General features: G+C 37.8%; 1 protein-coding gene across 1 annotated transcript in view; it reads right to left on the bottom strand.

The window, feature by feature from the left end:
* LOC114654937 (polycomb group RING finger protein 3) overlaps positions 1–16,414 on the bottom strand; it is a 333,228-nt gene that overhangs the window by 775 nt on the left and 316,039 nt on the right. The gene's annotated exons all lie outside the window — the stretch shown is intronic.

Consider the following 16,414-nt stretch of genomic DNA (forward strand, 5'->3'; position numbering starts at 1 on the left):
GCAGAATTTATTTTTTGATTTTATTAATTTTAAATAACATTCCATTCAAATAAATCAAATTTTACAAAAATAGGTTCAAAACAAATCAACCCCTACCCCTTTGAGAAAGAGAGCTAGGCCAGCAGAAAAAAAACTTTAAGCTAGTAAAAATAAGTACATAGGTAAATTAATAAATGAATAAAGATAAATGGGGTAAAAGAGGGGAGAGAACCTGCCTCCTCAATTTAAATGCTTATTCAAAAATGTTATTGATTAGATCCTGCCAGGTTCTGAAAAAGTTTTGTACAGATCCTCTAAGTGCAAATTTGATTTTTTCCAGTTTCAAATATAGGGTGCCGCACGAAAAAACCGAACCATCTCTGACTCCAACGTCGACATATGTTTCTTAGCCCATACACGAAACGAAGGATGTGCAATACAATCTGTACTTACTGGTTAAAGGAGGTACTGGAAATGATTTCCTCGTGCGTCAATTAACTTTTCTGCACGCTGCACCATATTGTCATAGATGCGACGCAGCTCAGCTGCTTAAAATTTGCTCAGAATATTGTAATTTAGTTCCTCTAATGTCTTTGGATTATTGACATATACTTTTCCCTTCAGTTTGCCCCACAGGTAAAAGTCGCAAGTGGATTGGTCCAGTGATTTTGGTGGCCACAAACCTTCTCTGACAGTTCGTTCCTCTGTGAAGCTGCTGTGAATTCGAGAAAGTGACTCACAAGAAGTGTGACATGTCGCTCCATTCATGTCACGACGGCACTCGTCTGTATAATAGCTCGAGCCAGCCAGTCAGAAACGGTTCGATTTTTTGTGCGCCACCCTTTAGTATATAACATCAGTTACCCGCTGACTGAGGTGAATTAGGATTCTTCCAGTTGAGCAAGATAAGTCTATGTGCCAATAGTGTAGTAAAGGCAATAACAGTTTGTTTGTCGTCCTCCACTTTGAGGCCATCTGGAAATACCCCAAACACAGCTGTTAGTGGATTATCAAGGATTTTGACCCCAAGGCTGTCTGAAAGGCATTTAAAGATTTTGGTCCAGAATGAGGTTAATTTGGTGCAGGCCCAGAACATGTGACCCAGTGAAGCCGGAGCTCGATTGCAACGTTCACAGGTTGGATCTTGCCCTGGAAACATTTTGGACAATTTTAAACAAGACAGATAACGCTCAATATATAATTTTGAGTTGAATAATTCTATGCTTTGAGCATATGGAGCTCGAGTGAATTCTGTGCATTGCTACTTTCCACTCCTTTTCTTAGATGTTGAGTGAGAGATCCCTTTCCCACTGTACTCTTGAATCTTTGGTTTAACATATTACGGAAATACTGTTCGAGTCCTCAAGACGGATCAATATTTTTTCCAGCATAGAGGTTGGTGAGAGGTGAGGAAAATTGGGCAGGTTCTGTTTAACAAAGTTTCTGATTAGAAGGTAATGAAAGAAATGTGTTGATGGAAAGTTAAATTTATTTTAAGGCAACAACAAGTATCCACGGTACTAACTCCTCTTACAATTTACACTTTAATTATTCAATTTCCATTTGCTTAAAATATCAACAAGACTGTTGATTATGAAGCTTAAAACACAACCCCATTCATCCAGCCACTCTTACACATGCTGCAATACTCCACCAGTCCGGGCTTTACAACAGCATGGCCAGACAGAAGCCTCTGATCATTAAAAGATGTACCAAAACCTGCTTGGATTTTTCAAAAAGGCACCTAAAGGACTCTCCAGACTGTGAGAAACAAGATTCTCTGGTCTGATAAAACCAAGAATAGCATCACCTCTGGAGGAAACCAGGTACTGCTCATCACCTGTGTGATACCATTCCAACAGTGAAACATGGCGATGGCAGCATCATGCTGTGGGACTGGTGGCTAGGAGACTAGACAGGGCTGTGGAAAAGCCAAAAGGAGCAAAGTACACAGATCTCTTTCATGACAAGCTACTCCAGAGTGCTCTGAACCTCAGGCTGGGCTGAAGGTTCACTTTCTAACAGGACAATGGTACTGTCAGCACCATGCTGTGGGGTTAGGCTTTGGAGGTAGGGACTGAGAGACTAGTCAGAGTTGAGAGACTGCTGTGATATCTTCAAGGAAAACCTAGGCATGCTAGGCATGAGACTATTCATCTTCTGTCAGGACAATGACCCAAAGGACAAAGCAAAGACAACTCAGGAGTGGCCAAGGGGCAACTCTGTTAATGTCCTTAAGTTTTCTAGCCAAAGCTCACACTTGAAACCCAATCAAACATCACAATAGTCTCCATTAAATGTGACAGAGCTTGACAGGATCTGCAGAGAAGAATGGCAGAAAATCCCCAAATCCTGGTGTGAGAAGCTTGTCACGTCAGACCCAATAAGACTCTGGGCTGGAACTGCTGCCAAAGGTACTTCAATTAAGTATTAAATAAAGGGTCTAATTACATTTTTGTCATTGGGAGATTTCAGTTTTCTATTCTTAATAAAGTTGCAAAAAAATGAGACAATTTTTATTTTGGAGTATTGAGCGCTGATTGATGAGGAAAAAAATGAACTTAAGTGATTTTTATCATAAGGCTGCAACATAGCCAAGTGCAAAAAAAAAAAAAAAAAACGCTGAACTGGTTAAAGTGGGTTTGAGAAATTCATGTTAAAAACTAAATCCAATTTAACTTGACTATTTCTTCTTTGGCAGCTTATCCAAAAATGTTATGATGCCAGGACATAAAAGAAATTTATGGTGCGGTTTTTCATTTGTCCACTGAGTTATTCATTTCCAATGTGCTGTTCTAGCAAGCAACACTTAAAACATTTACTCACCGCCCCCTAGTATTTAATAATTAACATCTGACATGGTTTTTCCTTTCACATATTTGGATTTTTCTTTCAGGTCTCTTCTGACTTTTCATTTATCCAAATGACAGGACTTACACTCCTCCAGTTTACCCTGATAACTCCTAACCCCCATCAGCAATTTCATTTCATTACGGTTACACAAACAAGCCTCAAAATAGTTCAGCACATTATAACATTTAAGGGGAACCCCTGGAGATTTATACATTACAATAATGCATTTTGAAGGTTTAACCTTGGAAATAATTACATGTTTTACTGTGAATGATTCAAATTACGTTAACCTGTCAATTTTATGCCGAGTTCTTTTCCTTTCATTATTCTGAAGCATATTGTTGTATTTGCTATATTCATCTCATTTGTTTGATCGGGGACCACATATAAAAAAGTGTTGTCATTTCTACATGGTGTGACTGAAATGTCTGCAAATCCCCTTCAATGAAAGTTTACAATGTGCACTTTAATCACATATGCAGTGTTTGATTTGTGGAGCAGAGAGGGAGATCAAGGCAAAATGTGACTTTGTCGTACGGAGGGTGCTATATAAGCTTTGATGCAGCATACTTTATCTCACATAATTTCAAAGGTTAAGCACATATTGTTTTCCGTTCTTAAATTTTCGCCATTCATTTTAAAGCTAAGAATCAGAGGTAGTCATTTACTTGATTCTGTGTGACACTGAGATGCTGATGTGTACAGCAATGATAGTACTTTGTGAAGGTAGGGCCGCACAAATGTCTCTAGCCCAGGAGGTCCCGTCATCCTTATTCCCGCCCTCAGCTCTACCAACTGTCCACCTTACACTTGTCCAGTATGACAGCAAATCTGTTCATTAGAAGACAAGCATTGCTTAAGTTGATATTCTTTTAGATAGTATAAGATACACAAACCTAAATCAAATAAAGCACTATCATTGATCCACCTTTTAAACCCACTTCTCTTAAGCTGGGTCGTGGCAATCAGACAGGAATAGTCCCTGGACAGAGTGCCAGCTCAACATGCGGTGGACACACACACACACACACATATATATATATATCAGTAGCTGACTTATATGTGCAAATGTGCACTTTATTCAATTCTGAATTGTTTGATTTGTAATTTTAAACTGTGGAGCAGGCGGATAAATCAAAGAAAAATGTGTCTTTGTCCAAAAATATTGTGGAGGACACTGTATATATACACACACACAAATATACATATACATACATATAATATACATATACATACATATAATATACATTATATATATATATATATATATATATATATATATATATATATATATATATATATATATATATATATACACACACATACACACACACACATATATATATTAAATATAATATATAAAAAAACATTCACTAGGTTTCCTCTGCTTTATGTTTTCACAAAGTAAACAGCATCACTTCTTGCTTATTACCAAATGCTGATTGCACAAAGTGAGACATAAGCCAACAACAACTTTGATTCTCAAATAAAAATCCAACTGGAAAAACTTAAAATGGCATAAAGCTAGAAGGTGACATCACAAACACTAATCCCTGAAACACCCGTCATGAAGTGAATGCAGCATCTTTCAGGGGACACAGAATGTGGCCTGTCCCAACAACAGCAGCCTGTACTGTATGTATTAAATATGAAGATGCTAGGAAAGTGACAGAGAAAACAAAAAAGGAGGCAAAAACAACTAAACCAATGCATATGAAGATTTAAACCTAACTCATAAGTTTGGATGTACTCACACTAGGCCAGTTTGTTCCGTACCATGACGAAGTGTGATTGTCCCCCCCCCCCCTTTCCTTACTCCCTCGCTGGCCTGCACTCACACTGTGCTTAACATTCTGGGCCCAGGCCCGCTTTTGTCATGACCACGTGACTTCATGTAAAGCCAATACAGGATCTGAACACGGAGTGACAGCATGCATGTCAAAATGATTTTACTTATTTTGCGTTTTGTTTTGGAGTCATGTAGGGCAGGATAACGCTATGCCCTCTGACAGGTTTATTCAGTGTGCAGGGCAGCATTTTGCTGTTAATTGCGCTGCAGGTCCTAGGAGATTTTTATGGTGACAAATGATGTTAAGGGAGGAATTTGCAGCTTTTCATGCCAAGTACAATTCATGTTCATGTGTAAGGTGAGAATAAAAACCTGTTTCTAACTCAAAAAGATATTGAATGAACTGTGAATTGCACTATCTGACTTATCGCATCATTGACGTTATGTCTGTTTTCCATGCTCGGGCACATTTAGCGATCACATTGTTCCCGAATGCTACTGAACCGTGCTCAGGCCCACCACTTCCAAATGGGCTAGGGCACAGAATGGAGTCGTCACACTAGTCAAACGAACTAGACCTTGCAGGGTTACATGCAGACAAACTTACTCAGGCAAAAAACAAATTGCCAGTGTGAGTATGTCCTTTAAATTAGAAAAATGACTACGTTCAGTAAACTCAGATGCTGTGAGGGGAAATGAAATGGGCTGTGCATGCAAGACCCCCCTCAAACATCACACAGCTGAAAGAATTCTGCATGGAGGAGTGGGAAAAACATTCACCCAGTCGATGTGTAAGACTGCTAGGCAATTATAGGAAACGCCAAACTGAATGGGCTATTAGAACCCAAAAGGACTTACTATTTTCCACAGATGGAAATTGAATATCTGTTCATTTTTCATCGAATAAATCACAAATTAGAATTTTCATTGTTATTTTTTTCCCCAATTACATCACCTTAATATAAAGATACTGTTTAAATGAAGACCAAATCTTGATATGTCCATAAAGGAAAAAAGCATCTTTTGGGGGTGTACTTAGTTTTTTATATGACTGTATGTGCCCTTCTGATCAAATAAGCAAAAAAAAATACATTACAAACAGAAAACATTGAGTCAGGTAATATTGAAATGATAAAACTACAAAAAGAACTAAGCTGTTCGATTCTGACTCAATGTCAAATTCAGGAAATTCACAAAGGAAGTTAATGTTAAACCTAAAATAATATTAATCAAGGTACACTGTGTTCAATGTACTAGACAGAGCTCAACAGACAGTTCTGGTCACTGCACTACATAAAGAGATAGAGCTGAAATAGCAGCACAACATAAAAGAGCAAGCAGCTGCGTCCCGAGAGACTCTGGATTAATCTTCTGTGTGGAACAATAAGTATCAAAGGCTTTTTGAAGTGTTGTATGCTACCCTTGGTCAACAGCCTATCTAATTTATATTTTGACAGGATGTACTTTCACTTATTATATTGCTGTCTCACTGGAGAATACCCGAGCCTGACTGAATATTTTACACAGGAGGGACACATAGACAGAGAGAGCAAATGTTATAAACTGTTTAGACTTTCATGCTAAGACCAAAGCCAAGCCCTCATATTTGTGGACAGACACAGATGGCATATGTACTTGTATTCTGATGCTTTATCTAGTGCTATTTCTTTGTCTTCTGCTATAACGTGTTTTGTAAATGCCTGACCTTAAAAAAAACCTTTAACATCAGCTCTAGAAAAGGAACATCAGGCACAAGTTTTCCAGCTAAACCAGAAACAAAAATGACAGTTAAGAGCTCATCATCTGCAGGGATCAGGAATGGAATCAACAAGTCAACTGTACCTTTAAGTGCTCCATGGAGTGCTTTATGTAGGACACTCACTGCGGTTTTATCATTGACAAGATGCACAAAATCCTTTGTCTAATGTTTGCTTCATCCCAAAGGACTAATAGTGAAAATGACCCGGCAGTGAAGACCGTCACATTGGTAAGCCAAAAGAATGGTTAACAAAAAATATGTGTAAAATTTCTAACTGCCTGAAGATCCCTTCTCTGAATACCTAGCAATCGTAACTTTTTTCCAGAAACCTGACTGCAACCATCTCAATAAGCATCTGCACTGAGACATCAAACATGTGAGCATGTAATGAATGGTATTGCCACAAACCACCCAGCTGTGACCAAGAAATGAACCCCAAAATGGTACCGGAATGACACCATTAATGAAAATCTAAAACATTATTAAAAATGGTTATCAGGTAAGTAATAATAAGCATAAATCATTCCTTAGGGATGCATGTTAAGATTCATGACCACTAATGTACAAAAGTCCTTGCTGCAGGAATCAGCCATAGACAGACTGCTTGCCCACTACAGGGCCCACACATATACACACATTCCAACTCGGGCACAGATTTGCTAAACAACCTGAATTGCACACATATTAACATAATAATTAAAACTGAATAATAAATACCTATATCTAAACCACTAACAATAGACTAGCTCAGTCATTATGACTACAAGTGGGAAATAAAGGTGGTGAATATAAAGGCACCAATAGATTCATGAACAGTTTCCACCCTCAAGTCATAAAGTTTCTGAATAGTCAATCAAAAGAATTTAAATGTTGTTAACATTACAAGCAATGTATATAAATATATAATACTTTCAAATATGTATTGAAGGTGATTGTGTAATATACCATGGAGCACTATCACATCCAATATAACAAAATGGAAAGAAAATGGCACCACTACAATCCTGACAAGAGGTGGCCTCCCACCTAAACTCTCAGATTGGGCAAGGAGGGCATTAATACAATAAAGGAAAGGAAAGCGCTCCACAGGGTCGTCAGGACAGCAGAGAGAACAATTGGCTGTACCCTCCCCACTCTGGAAAAAATCTACACCTCCCGATGCAGCAAAAAAGCAATAGACATTTCACAGGATTCATCACATCCCAGTCATTGTCTCTTCCTGCTTTTGCCATCGGGCCAGAGATACAGAGCAATGAAAACCAGGACAAAACGCCTTAAAAACAGTTTTTATCCAAAAGCAATCATGGCTCTGAACTCAAATAAAACTGCTCCATATCATTCTCCCAAAGTGCAATATAGACCTTAAGTCAACCAGTGCAATTTGTACATTTAACCAGTGCAATTTGTATATATAACAAGTTCAATTTGTTTATTTTGTAAAGTACTTTTATTATTATTCAGTTTGTTATTATTTTCTCTCTTCTTGTCTTTTTAACTCTTATGCTTCACACTGAGTCAACTATACCTTCAATTTCATTGCTCCTTTGTAAAAGTGACAATGACAATAAAGATATATCTATCTATCTACAGTTAGGCCCATAAATATTTGGACAGAGACAACTTTTTTCTCATTTTGGTTCTGTACATTACCACAATGAATTTTAAATGAAACAACTCAGATGCAGTTGAATTGCAGACTTTCAGCTTTAATTCAGTGAGGTGAACAAAATGATTGCATAAAAATGTGAGGCAACTAAAGCATTTTTTGAACACAATCCCTTCATTTTAGGGGCTCAAAAGTAATTGGACAAATTAAATAACTGGAAATAAAATGTTCATTTCTAATACTTGGTTGAAAACCCTTTGCTGGCAATGAGAGCCTGAAGTCTTGAACTCATGGACACCACCAGATGCTGGGTTTCCTCCTTTTTAATGCTCTGCCAGGCCTTTACTGCAGCGGCTTTCAGTTGCTGTGTGTTTGTGGGCCTTTCTGTCTGAAGTTTAGTCTTCAACAAGTGAAATGCCTGCTCAGTTGGGTTAAGATCAGGTGACTGACTTGTCCATTCAAGAATTTTCCACTTCTTTGCTTTAATAAACTCCTGGGTTGCTTTGGCTGTATGTTTTGGGTCATTGTCCATCCCTATCATGAAACGCCGCCCAATCAATTTGACTGCATTTAGCTGGATTTGAGCAGACAGTATGTCTCTGAACACCTCAGAATTCATTCGGCTGCTTCTGTCCTGTGTCACATCATCAATAAACACTAGTGTCCCAGTGCCACTGGCAGCAATGCACGCCCAAGCCATCACACTGCCTCCACCGTGTTTTACAGATGATGTGGTATGCTTTGGATAATGAGCTGTTCCACGCCTTCTCCATACTTTTTTCTTGCCATCATTCTAGTAGAGGTTGATCTTGGTTTCATCTGTGCAAAGAATGTTTTTTCCATAACTGTGCTGGCTTTTTTAGATGTTCTTTAGCAAAGTCCAATCTAGCCTTTCTATTCTTGAGGCTTAGGAGTGGCTTGCACCTTGCAGTGCACCCTCTGTATTTACTTTCATGCAGTCTTCTCCTTATGGTAGACTTGGATATCGATACGCCTACCCCCTGGAAAGTGTTGTTCATTTGGTTGGCTGTTGTGAAGGGGTTTCTCTTCACCATGGAAATGATTCTGCGATCATCCACCACTGTTGTCTTCTGTGGACGTCCAGGTCTTTTTGCGTTGCTGAGTTCACCAGTGCTTGCTTTCTTTCTCAGGATGTACCAAACTGTAGATTTTGCCACTCGTAATATTGTAGCAATTTCTCGGATGTTTTTTTTCTGTTTTCACAGCTTAAGGATGGCTTCTTTCACCTGCATGGAGAGCTCCTTTGACCGCATGTTGTCTGTTCACAGCAAAATCTTCCACATGCAAGCACCACACCTCAAATCAACTCCAGGCCTTTTATCTGCTTAATTGATAATGACATAACGACGGACTTGTCCATACCTGCCCATGAAATAGCCTTTGAGTCAATTGTCCAATTACTTTTGAGCCCCTGAAATGAAGGAATTGTGTGAAAAAAATGCTTTAGTTGCCTCACATTTTTATGCAATCGTTTTGTTCACCCCACTGAATTAAAGCTGAAAGTCTGCACTTCAACTGCATCTGAGTTGTTTCATTTAAAATTCATTGTAATAATGTACAGAACCAAAATTAGAAAAAATTTGTCTCTGTCCAAATATTTATGGACCTAACTCTATCTATCTATCTATCTATCTATCTATCTATCTATCTATCTATCTATCTATCTATCTATCTGCACCAAGAAGAACAGTGTAAAAATCCACAGTGGAGATGGGAATATCTGTCCACAGGACCACTTTAAGCCACACACTCCACAGAGCAGGGCACACTAGAATCCCCAAAGCCTACAAAAATATTTATAATGACGGGCCACCTTAAATTCCTTCGCAACTCTTCATCAGTGTCTTTGTTTTGGAAATGTGTCAATCAGAACAAGCAGCAAGCAGCCTGCTATCCCATCTCCCCAACCGATGTAGCTTCAAGAATAAAACTGAACTAAAAAAATTGTTCAAATGACATGTTGATGTGAATGTCTATGCGAGGAAAAGAAACATCTTTTAAAAGTACCATAAATTTACACAGGATGTTACAGACTCAAATCAAATGTATGTTTTTGTTGTTTCTCTACTATAAAAAAAATTATTGCGACGATACAAGACATTTTTCCTGCGACGAGACGTGATCTTTAGAAGAGAGATCTTTTGAAGAGACACAGAGAGGCACTTTCACGTACCACGAGATGGTCAAGTCACATCATACTTACAACCTTTGGAAGCAAGTCCCGTGACACACATGCAGAGCAGGTTAGAGATAATGGAAGTAGGAAAATTCGAAAGTCTCAAAAAAAAATGAGGGTAAAGATCTCATTAGCGAAAACAAACAGAAAATATTACTCGATGAAATAATGGAACAGCAAAAAGAGACTGAATAGTGTTTGACGATGTCTGGGGGACAAGAGAGACAACGCAGTGTGACAAAAGGACAGCTGCTGTACAGGCTTTTAAACGTTTGAAGCACCTCACGAAATGCAGATCACGCGGCACGGCAGCAGCAGCAATCCAGCAGCTGATCGAGCAAAGAGGAGGTAACCAAAAAAAATTGTTGTTTCCAAATGTATCACTGTTTACGAGGGGTTTCTGAGGAGCAACCACATCTCCTCGGGGTGTTTCAGCCCCCCTCCTAACAATGGCGCGTAGCGGCGGAGGGGGTGAGTAAAGGGGTAGGCGAGTGAAGAGTGCTAAACTACATATTTGCAAAACAAAACAAAAATGGGCTATTAGTGCAGTGATAAGGAGCTACGAGTTTCTTGGCGTATGTCAGGAAAATTAAAGGAAAGTCCGTTTTTATTCCAGGTTGCAATACAACAAAATACTGAAGGGGATGAATATAACAACACATACAGCATACACTGTTTTGCATGCTAGGTCTACTTTGTATTAATTAAATTAGTAGCACAGTTATTCCAAAAGTCATTTGAGGTGAATAAATGTCAGATGTCAAGTGGTTCCTTCTTTATAATCATGTTTTGTTGTATTTCAGGGAGTGTATATAAGCAAAGGCCCATTTGACGTCATTCATGAGGAAACAACATAAAGCTCCACATGAGAGGAATAATCTATTCTTAACTCAATGCTTGCAACTTTCAGTTTATGACTTTGTGATTTGTTTATGGTCATTGCAAATGAGGCTCAAACACAAAATCGTGGATGTTTAAAAGAGAAATTTTTAGAGAATGCCTTTTAAATGGGTCTGTTTTTAAATGCATCTGTTTGTATGGATCCTTGATTTGAGAATGAAAATGTAAGAAAATAATGTGTAGCAAGACCACCACAAAGCTCCACTCCAAACCCCAGTTGACGAAATGCAGAAAAAAGTGACCTGTACTGTGACCGTTGGGCCCTTGAGCAAGACCCTTAACCTGCAATTGCTTCATCCTGGGTATGACATTAATCTTATTCCAAAGTGGTGCTGAGGTGTCACCCACTGCACTCGGGTCCCAATCCAACACGCTATCAGCACATGCTCCCAAAAAAACTGTGACAGGTACCAAGAACAACATACATACCAAACTTCATGCCAATCAGTTAAGCCATTCTCAAGTGATACATTGGCATACAGACAGATGTTCTTAAATATACACAGATTTATTTATTTTGGATTGGATTGCATTCTTGTCAACTGTTGTGAGGAGTCATTCAATTTACTTCAGTTTCTTTCTGTATAATGCTCTTCAATGAGCGCTCTAATGCAAGGATGAATTTCACAGCACTATGGACAATAAGCTTGACTTGATTAAAGACAACAAATAACAAGTAAACAAAACAACCAGACTTTACTACCTTAAGTCTTGTAAAAAGAAAAGCAATAGATTATTTTAAGTCACTAGTGATTTCCCCACAAGTCCCTTGATGTTGTCAAAGAAAATAAGGGCGATCAAGGGGTAATGTAGTTATTTAGAGGTAATTTAGATATTGTGTATGAAGTGTTTTGGTATGCATTCCACATTAAAATACAGTATGTATCTTAAAAGTAGCATGAAGAGCAAAGTAAGCAGATGGTGACAAAAGAAAGTGGTAAATCTAAGACTTTTTTTTGTCACATTCACAGGAATTCCATAGAAGGGTAAGAGATGAACTTAAGAGATACTGAGAAGGACAAAGAATGTAGCGGAATGAGACTTTTATTTAGGTGTACAAGAGGTGTGTATGTTAATGAACCAATCAGAGCAAATGTCAGATGTTGTGTAAGCATTAATTCAGCACTGTTATGTAAATTCAATTGTTTATAAATATGCGACTGTAACTTAGCTCTGTGACAGACAGGCAGACAAATTGATGTAATAGTCACTATATGACAGGCAGAAAAAGAGACAGGTAAATAGACAGATGTGAAAAGTGCTATATGCTATACACAGACATGCAAACTGACAGGCACTATATGATTGATAGATAGATAGATAGATAGATAGATAGATAGATAGATAGATAGATAGATAGATAGATAGATAGATAGATAGATAGATAGATAGATAGAGAGAGAGATAGATAGATAGAGAGAGAGATAGATAGATAGATGTGAAAGGCACTATATAATTGATTGATAGATATGAAAGGCACTATATGATAGATAATTTTCCCTGGGGGGAAATTTGAATTTTTACAGAAGCTCTTTAAATACATAAATACATATATTACTGTACGATTTCAAAGAAAAAAATATTTTGAAACCAAACACACTGCCCAAACCATTCTTATTGGTTTCTCTTATGCCTTGTTGCATCTTCAGATTATGATTGTTTTAATAAAACCATTATACAATGTTGCTCCGTTAAGCAGGTCAGCACTTTGCCTAATAAACAGGGGCAATAAGACAGAAGAGATTATTTAAATGTGAAGTTTAGAACAATAAAATGAATTACTCTTGAATCGAAACACTGACAAAAAGGCCAGTTGTAATATTCTATGCATCAGTGTCTTGGTGTTGCATTGTTCTGACTGCTAGCCCTTAATGTTCCAAGCTCATACTGTATGATACTGTAATATTTATAAAACTATGGTCAAGTAGGCATTTTAACGTAACTATGCCAGACAATGAAATAAACTATGAAGTTGAAAAGATGATGCGAACTCAATATCTGCTTAATATTTAAGATTATCCCTCATATACTGTCATGTGAAAAAGCAATCACTTCCCATGAAATGTTTTTTTTTTTCTGGTTTTAGCATATGGCAGAATTGCCAACTGTGGTATTCTCTGGAGAATGCCAATCAAGCTGCACAATGATGGGTAGTGAACACAGGTCCCACACTAGAGGATGTCGGGTCCTCATGCCACCTTTACGGAATCCGTTTCTTACAGTTTGGTCAGAAACATGCACACCAGTAGCCAGCTGATGGTCATTTTGTAGGGGGCTGACTGTGCTCCTCTTGTACCTCCTTGCACAAAGGTGCAAATGCCAGTCCTGCTGCTGGGCTGATGATCTTGTACGGCCCTGTCAAGTTCCCTTCGTGTGACAGGCTGTCTCCAAGTATCTCTTCTATGCTCTTGAGACTGTGCTGGGAGACCTTGCGGCATGTATGGTTGTGCCATCCTGGAGGAGCTGGACTACCTGTGAAACCTGAATCAACCTCAGGTACTGCCTCATGGTACCAATAGTGACAAGGACACTAGCAAAATGCAAAGCTAAAGAAGAATCAGTCAGGAAGGATAAGGAAAAAGCAAATGTTTGTGGCCACCATTCCCTTTTTGGGGGGTGTCTTCTTGTTGGCTCTCCAGGTCACCTATTGTCACTTTCATTTGCACAAAAGCAGGTGAAGTGGATTCACAATCGTGTATGCTTCCTAACTAGACAGACTGATATCCCTGAAGCTTCAAGGACTTGGTGTTAGACTGTGATGATTATGTGTTCTCCTCAGTTTTTAGAGTAGTGCATTCTGGGCTACATTTTTGTAAAAGAATGAAAATACATAAAAACATGTTCTTTTGGAAGTTTCTTCCACAATACAAGTAGAAATAAACAATAACAGAACAAGCAGCCACACAGTAGCTGACCATTAGTATGGAACCTGAAGGAGAAACTCAGAAAATCCTTCCACAGCAACATTTTTATTTCTCCTTTTTTTTTTCCATTACCTCCAAGATATACCAAAACCTAAAGGAGAATCCAATCTTGTCACTTTATTTTTATTTATTATTGAAAATACATCTTTACAAACAATAAACTAAAAAAATATATACAATAAACCCTTGCACTGATGAAATTTGCAGAAGCACTGAACTACCATACATTTCTCTAACTTGGGACAGATTGACATTTCTAAGAGCAATGTTTTCGTGACCTTATCCGACTAGCTTTAATTTGGTTTATTTGATTAGATTAGATAAACTTTATTAATCACATGGGGAAATTTAGATGCATACAGCAGCAGAAACAAAATAAACAAGAATACAGATTCACAGGACAGATAATACAGGCAATCACTCAATCAATCGATAACTAAAAAAAATGCATATTGTGCAGATATTTCAAAATGTCCTTAACGAGAACATAATCAGGCACTTTTGACGTTTGGAAAGCACGGAAGGATAGGAGGATACCAGGGCATTGTGGGTAGTTTTTGAACCCAATGACAAAAATCAAAGTAACTGAAACATGCGTTTTGAAATTAAAATGAGGAAAGGTAAAGTCAAAAACTAATGGGGTTATGATCCGCATTGGTACACATACAGCATAAGATTTGTCTTGAGTATACAGGAGTAGGAACTTCTGATGTGACAGAATAAGAACAGAAATATACCATTTAATTAAATCACAAGGTCTTGGAAGAACGGATTTCTCATTAAGACGTTGTCTGAAACAAAATCTCACTTCATGTTTGGTCCTACACAAGTTGAACTTAAGACCCCAAACCCTGTTTCTTCAATGTGCTCTTAATTATCCAGGATATTCAAGGTTTTGCAGATTCCACATTCCTTAATAAGAGCTTGTTTTGCCTTGCAATATCCTCAGGAAAAGCGACAATCATTTATCTGTACAGTCTTTGTAACTGAATCCTAAAGATCTGACCTATATTACTTCTACAGGCAATGATAAATAATATATCCCTAGTCAGCATCTGCTCATCACACAAGTCACTTTACATTCCATCTCTCCTAAATAATTTATGTTAATTTATCATATTCATCTTCATATCTTGGGTTTATGCTCTCATTATCTGACTATATTGTGCATAAAACTTCAAGTCAGGGACCTGCGTTTACAATTTTATATATTTGTAAATTTAGTCTTTAATGTGTAATTCCTTATATTTTTCTTTTTTTTCCAGCTTTTATTTGAAGAAAATTTTTTTGCATGCAATCAAGTCGAACATACAACAAAAGACTTCACAGTCAAACAAGAAAAAAAAAAAGAAATATTTCACATTTCTGTAAGTTTTTATTTGATATTTTTATGGTTTAAACTTTATACTCAACTGCCCCACAACTATCTTAGAAACAGAAAGCCTGCTTTAAAATAGTAGATGAAGTAGAAAACAAACACACTTATAATCACTACTGCTGTGGTGTGCTGGGCTAATAACATCACTTCAGGAGTGGCCCACCGAATCAACAAGCAGAATAAAAAAAGAGGCAGGCTCAGTTAAGGGGCACACTCTTGACCCCACTGCTGTGGCAGCAAAGGGGAGAATGACTACAAAACCGAATACTACTATCATCTTCTTTCTAGGACATACTAGCATGGGAAAGGCGCTATACATATAAAATGGATTAATATTATTATTGAGGACATTCAGCCAACAAATTATTCAGAAAAAGTGTGTGAAGAAACTGGGGCTCCTTTATACCAATGGCAATACGCCTGCATAACGCCTCACTGGGACTGCTCTTTTATCTTTAGCCAAGTCAGAAGTTTTCTTTCTTTTTAGTCATTCTGGTGTGTATTTCAGAAGGGAGTTGTTGTTTGTCACAATATAATAATATTTATTTATTGAGCTTTCAATGCTGGGCAAAAATAAAGTGCTATATATCTGTCTACCTACAAGGCCAAGGGTGCCAAGTACCATTCCTGTGTAGAAGAGGACCAGGACACAAGCCAGAAGGTCGATGCTATTTAAACACAGAACACTAGATGGGGGACTAGTGAATGGTAGTCTGGCTGGATATGGTAGATTATTAATTAAGACTAAATAGTAAAGTTAAAACAAAAATATGCTTTGTTTCTTTATTTATTTAACCCTGTTTCAAGAACATCACATTGTATACAATTAAGCAAATATAACTTCGCTACTTATGCAACAATTAACTTCAAAAATCATTTAAACCAGAGAAACAGGAGCTGGAGAAGTTGTTCATTGAAGCAGTTGGAAGGAGTTCATAGATTTATATTGAGTATTAAAATCATTTTCCTCTATTTTGGTGGTTAATCAGGCTAAAGCCTCTTGGTGGAAGTGGGGAGTAAGACATTCAG

This window comes from Erpetoichthys calabaricus, chromosome 7 (assembly GCF_900747795.2).
Source record: "Erpetoichthys calabaricus chromosome 7, fErpCal1.3, whole genome shotgun sequence".
NCBI lineage: Eukaryota > Metazoa > Chordata > Cladistia > Polypteriformes > Polypteridae > Erpetoichthys > Erpetoichthys calabaricus.